General features: G+C 52.2%; 1 pseudogene across 1 annotated transcript; it reads right to left on the reverse strand.

The window, feature by feature from the left end:
- Positions 1-2,642: 2,642 nt before the first annotated feature.
- LOC307064775 (dipeptidase 2-like) lies at positions 2,643-5,628 on the reverse strand (annotated as a pseudogene). The gene is made up of 7 exons: positions 5,527-5,628; positions 5,223-5,401; positions 4,765-4,846; positions 4,021-4,096; positions 3,231-3,366; positions 2,990-3,130; positions 2,643-2,723 (listed from the first exon to the last, which is right to left on the reverse strand). The product of its transcript is annotated as a dipeptidase 2-like (transcript).
- Between the last annotated feature and the right edge of the window lie 303 nt (positions 5,629-5,931).

Genomic DNA, 5,931 nt, shown 5'->3' on the forward strand with positions numbered 1-5,931 from the left:
TTTGCCTTTCTCTTTCTGATTTACTTCACTCTGTATGACAGACTCTAGGTCTATCCACCTCACTACAAGTAACTCAATTTCGTTTCTTTTTATGGCTGAGTAATATTCCATTGTATGTATGTGCCACATCTTCTTTATCTATTCATCTGTCGATGGACACTTAGGTTGCTTCCACGTCCTGGCTATTGTAAATAGTGCTGGCTGGCGGATTCTGAACTGCTGCGCCACCAGGGAAGTCCCCAGAGATTATTTCTTAAGGGAGGCCCTCCTCACCCCCCATCAGTCTCTTCCCTGCTGACCTAGTCTCCCACAGCCTTACGTAACTGCTCCGTCATAGCACCATGCACAGTTTTAATTTCACACATATTTGTAAGTTCCCTTTCTATAACCCTCTGTTCTATTGAACCTTTCCCTCCTGCCTCATCATTTTATCTCTAGTGCCTACCAGTGCTTGGCATATCTTAGGGGCTCAGTAAGTGTCTTCTGAATAAATAATTGGAGACAGAGGACAAGGCTTAGGAGGGGAGATCAAGGCTTTGTTTTCTACATGTGGACTAGGAGGTGCCCTTACGACATCCGAGTGGGGATGTGTTTTGAGCAGTTGGTGTGAGGTTGGGATGCCTTTGGAGATGATCATGGCCAATATTTTAAACCATGGGAGTGAATAAATTTGTGAGGGAGGATGTTTGAAATTAGAAGGGAAGAAGGCCCACGACTGAGGAGCAACCTCAACATGTGAGGGCAGGAGGTGAAACCAGCAAAAGAGACTGAAAAGCAGGGGTAGAGAGGAAAACTGGGAGAGTGTGCAGTCGACGAACCCAGGGAGGAGAGAGATCAAGCAAGAGGGGAGGCTCCACCATGCCATGTGCTGCTAGCAGAACAAGATCGAGGACAGGTCAGTGTCTCGTAGATTGAGCCACTTCGAGGTAATTGGTGACTTTAATCAGAGCAGTTTTGGGAGACTGGCAGAGGGGGAGGCCAGGCCAGAGTAGGCTGAGGAGTAAAAAGGTAGTACCTCTGAGAAGAGCATCCTTGGCAAGCTTTGTGGTTTTTAGAGGGGACCATGTTTGCTTAGAATAAATAAATTAACGGTTATCTCTGGGACATGGGATTTGGATTTTCTTCGTTTTACTCCCGTTGCTCTACCTTCAAAATATTTTTAGAATGTGACCACTTCTCACCACCTCCCCTACTATCTCTCCATCCTGAGCCACCATCATCTCTGACATGGGTGACTGAAGAGCCTTCTAATGAGCTGCCAGTGTCTACCGTGGCCCCCACAGTCTGTTTTTCATACAGCAGTCACCGTGGTCATGGGGAATGTGATCAGTCATGCCACTCCTCTCCTTCAAACCCTTCACTGGCTCCTATCGTGAAGAGCTAACACAGCCCGCAGAGCGTCCTACAAGGCCATTCGGGGTCTGACCACTGTGTCCTACCTGCTTACTGCTCTCCATCCATTGCGTATCTGACTTCCATTACCCTCTTCTCCTTTCTGTGCTGCAACCACAGTGGCCTCCTTCCTGTTCTTCTAACACACCAGACAAGCTCCTGCCCCAGGGTCTTTGCACTGGCCCTTTCCTCTCCTGTGCACTCTTCCACTAGATACCAACTTGGCTAATCAAATCTCTGCTCAGATGTCATCTTCTCATTGAAGCTTATCTGGGCTTCTCTATTTAAAATTTTAACCTATGGGGATGAGGTGGGGGGGAAATGCGTGAGGGTGGTCAGAGGATACAAACTTCCAGTTACAAGACAGATACATTCTGGGATGTAATGTACAGCATGGCAACTATGGTTAACAATACTGTATTGTATCTTTTTTCTCTTTTCATTTTATTTATTTATTTGTTTGTTTATTTTTGGCTGTGTTGGGTCTTCGTTGCTGCACGTGGGCTCTCTAGTTGCGGTGAGCGGGGGCTCCTCCTCGTTGCGGTGCGCAGGCTTCTCATTGTGGTGGCTTCTCTTGTTGCGGAGCACCGGCTCTAGGCGCGTGGGCTTCAGTAGTTGCGGCACGTGAGCTCAGTCGTTGCGGCACGTGGCCTCAGTAGTTGTGGCGCGCGGGTTGTAGAGTGCAGGCTCAGTAGTTGTGCCGCACGGGCATAGTTGCTCCTCGGCATGTTGGATCTTCCCGGAGCAGGGCTCAAACCCGTGTCCCCGGCATTGGCAGGTGGATTCTTAACCACTGCGCCCCCAGGGAAGCCCTACCTCTCATTATTAACTCAATGTATTAACTCAATTTTGGCTATAATTAGTGCAGTTTCTATTATCATTAATGAACTGGGGGAAGATCAGGTGGTTGTCTAAGCAGCCTGAACCGACTAGAGAGGAAGTCCCTGAGGAACAGGGGAGGAGGTGTGCCCACATCCGGAGTAGTCTAGCCCTTGGAGGTCCATGGCTCATTAAGTAGCCTGAGATTCTGGGCTCTGTCCAAATAGGTACAAAGATCATTTGTGATCTAGGCATGTTCTCTTCTTGGGCATCTGAACCAGAATTCCCTGAAAGATCCCCAGGTGGTACTCAGTGGGTCAGGATGTGGATGGAGGTGAGCTACACAGAGGGAACCGAGTAAGGTCCACCCTCCCGCAACCAGAGCCACTCACTGTCTTCTTCCAGTGCTGAGGCAAGCCACCTGGGTTTCCTCAGGCCACTGCCAACAGGTCTTCCTTTAGTATCCGGTGTCTAAACTGCAGGGTCCCCCACCAAACCCCAGTATTGGGAGCCTGCACCACAGACCCCACCACGGAGACGGACACTCATGCTGATTCCATTTCTAAAACAGTTATTTTCAGGAAATGTTTGTGCTCGTATGCAAGGAAACTTTGTGGGGTATCTGTGGCTGCCAAAGTGACATCTGGCAGGATTAACTGGATCACCAGAGCCAAACAATGAGGACTGGGAAGGCGGCAATAACTGTGAGGCCTGGGCCCATGTGGGGGCAAGGTTTTGAGAATGACCACTTAGGTGACAACATGGGATTCCCACGAACCGCAGCTCTGGTTAGTTTCTGGTCTGGAGCCAGATCCACTCTCTGATGCAGACGTGGGAGGACGGAGCAGCAAGAGCTGCCCCGCTGCTCATCTGGGAACTCATCCTCCAAGCGACTCTGTCCCTCGTTCTCCTCCCGTACCTGGAGGCGGCAGTCAGCGGGCAGCACCTCTCACAGCACCCCCGCATACACCTGCTCAGACCACCTGCTCAGAGCTACTCTTTTGCCCAGCCCAGCATACCTGTTCCACCTGTCTGAAGACCCACCACACGTTTCCTCGAAGCACACTCCAGAGCTCTTCCTCACTCCAGCCACGCCCCAGCAACTCCTCTATCAGTACCGGGTATATGGACACGTCCTCCAGCCCCTGTGGGAACCTTTGTGGCCGCCAGCCAGCCAGCTCTTGGGCCTCAGACCTGTTCCCTGGTCCTGAGTCAGAACCAAAGCCCTATGTGTCCAGGGTCCACTGAACCCCAGCCCTGGTCAGATATGGCAAACGGAGACTTGGAGAGAGTAAATGATTCACTCCTGCTCTTCATCCTTCAGAGGAAGACCCCAAAAGCGCCTCGACTATTCATCAAAAGTCATTGAGTTGTACTGTTAAGATCTATGCCTTTCACTGAATGCACTTTTTGCCACCATTTATAAAGAGAAGAAAAGCTTTTTAAGAACTGGGTTGAGCCCCCTGCATGCACATACCCAACTGCAGGCAGAGAAGATGGTCAGCCCAGCCCAGACCTTGCTAAGAGTCTGCTCAGAGGCCATGGGTCTGGTCTGCTGGCACTGGATGGGCGCAGATGCTGGGCAGATGAGCTCTGTGTGGTGTTTTAGACAAATATGAGGACCTAGAGTAGGGTCAAACAGACAGGAGAGCCCAGGAAGCAGACCCTGGGAGAGGGGAGATACCAGTTGGGCCAGCACACCTGAGGCTATGGTCAAGGCCATGAGGACCACAGTGTGGTGGGCACGGTGGCTGTGAAAGCCCCACTGCTGCCCAGCCAGCCCGAGACAAGCCACAGGGAAGCACCCACCGGCCAGCCCCGTCATAATCTCCGCCAATCCCGATGAACTTGCATCCAATGACTGCCCTGATGTGGTCGAAGTGATCTGAAAAATGGAGAGTCAGCAGTGTGGGGCTTCCAGGGCAGGGGTGGGGTGATGACTGACCTCTGTTGATTCCCCTTTTTGCAGCCTGTAGGCCAAACAGGCCAGTTCCTTCATGGCCTGGCACCGAGAGTACCAACTAGAGGGCCCTAAGGTTTGATCTGAAGTGATCCCAGCTGGCTCTAGAACTGGACTTCAGATTTGGAGTGGACCCCAGAGCCCCCTGTTTGGGCCATTTCCCACCCAAGATTCACCCTGCCTCCCAGTCTCCTTGAGAACCTGTGGGGGCTCCTTTCCCCGGGTGTGGAGGACGAGAGAGCAACAAGAGTACAACTGATGAAGGCCCCAGAGACCTAAGGAGCTGTCCAGTCCCTTGGCCAGACGTAAGGGCAGTGTGCTTTAGGAGCCCCTGCAGAGTCACAGATGGGCAGCACCCGGGCTCTGTGTCTGACAGCCTCCCTGATACCCATCATTATCACAGTTTTGATTCCATGGCTCCAGTTCCACATGGCACCAAGGTGCTGTGTACCGTCCATTATTGGGTTTTTGGGAGCTGTACCTATTGCCAACAGGTGGGTCAAACCACTGGGGCTCTTCTGAAGTCCTCCCCAAATTTGGACCCAGCTTCAGCTCCAAATCCGAGTTTTCAGAGAGCCCAGGGTGGGGCTCACCTGCCACAGTAGACACGTTGGCTAACGGGTTGCACTGCAGCACCCGCACGGACAAGGGCACCATCACGATGCCACCGTTCTTCTGCAGGGGCGGACCGGTGGACAGTCAGCTTGGCCCCCAGCACAGCCACCTGCCTGTTCACTCTCTCGGCCCCTGTGAGGAAGGTGTTCAGCCCTGGCTTTGAGGTCAGAGTCGTCTCCTCTCTGGGCTTGTGTGAATAGAGGAGCCGCAGCCCTGGTCTGGGTGGTGTCTTGGCCCTGGGTTTCCGGGTTTGGAGGAATATCTTACCACCTAGACCCCCACCTAGGGCTCAAGAGTTCAGGGGCTGTGGACCGTGGGTTTTGGGGGCAGAAGATATTTAACCTGGGGTTTGAGGAAATTGAGGGAGAAGAGGCTCAGGCTCAAGGGCTCCTGGTTTGAACCTCTTGCTTTAGGGATTAGGGCCAGGGCAGTCTCTCATGAGAAGCTGCAGGATATCATCAGGAACATTCCGAGTGTCTTGCACACCCCCTGGGCCGCTGAGTGGGAGAAAATGACAGGTGCCTGTGACACTTCTAGGGCTCGCCGTGCCACAGCATCCGAGACATGGGACAAGTCCACCATCATGCCCAGGCGGTTCATTTCTGCCACCACCTTCTACAGGAACAGGATGGGGAGAGGGCATCAGGGCTGCATTTATCTTGTGTGCATTTATCTGTAGGGAACAGGCGGGGCTGTACGTTCATGTGGGGCAGGGTATGGAACCCGGGTACTTACCTTACCAAGCCGGTGAGCCGACTGACATTGCTGTAGAAGGGGTGGATACCCTTTGCTGTGCTCTGTGCCCTGCAGGATGGCCAGGAGGCAGTCTGACTGGTGGCCATGACTTTGCTACAAGAGCCTAGAAAGAGGTTCTTTCGAACCGTCTACACCTGCAACTCCCTGATGCAAGAGGAGGGACCCAAACTGGGCTGTGCCTGGCAGTAGGAGGGCCCTTCTGGGGACTTAGTCTTGACTATATTCAGGAAAAAAATGCATACGCCCTTTTTGGTCAACTGCATCATTGTCGAAGTTCTGTCTCTTTTCACTTGCTTTAAAGGCGACTCCAATCTACCTCTTAAAAACTGTTTCCTACAATTCTGCCTTGCTTTCAAATCCTCTTCGTTGCCTTCCCTCAATATATTTTT

The sequence above is a fragment of the Hyperoodon ampullatus genome, assembly GCF_949752795.1.
Source record: "Hyperoodon ampullatus genome assembly, chromosome: 15".
In the NCBI taxonomy this organism is placed as follows: Eukaryota; Metazoa; Chordata; class Mammalia; order Artiodactyla; family Ziphiidae; genus Hyperoodon; species Hyperoodon ampullatus.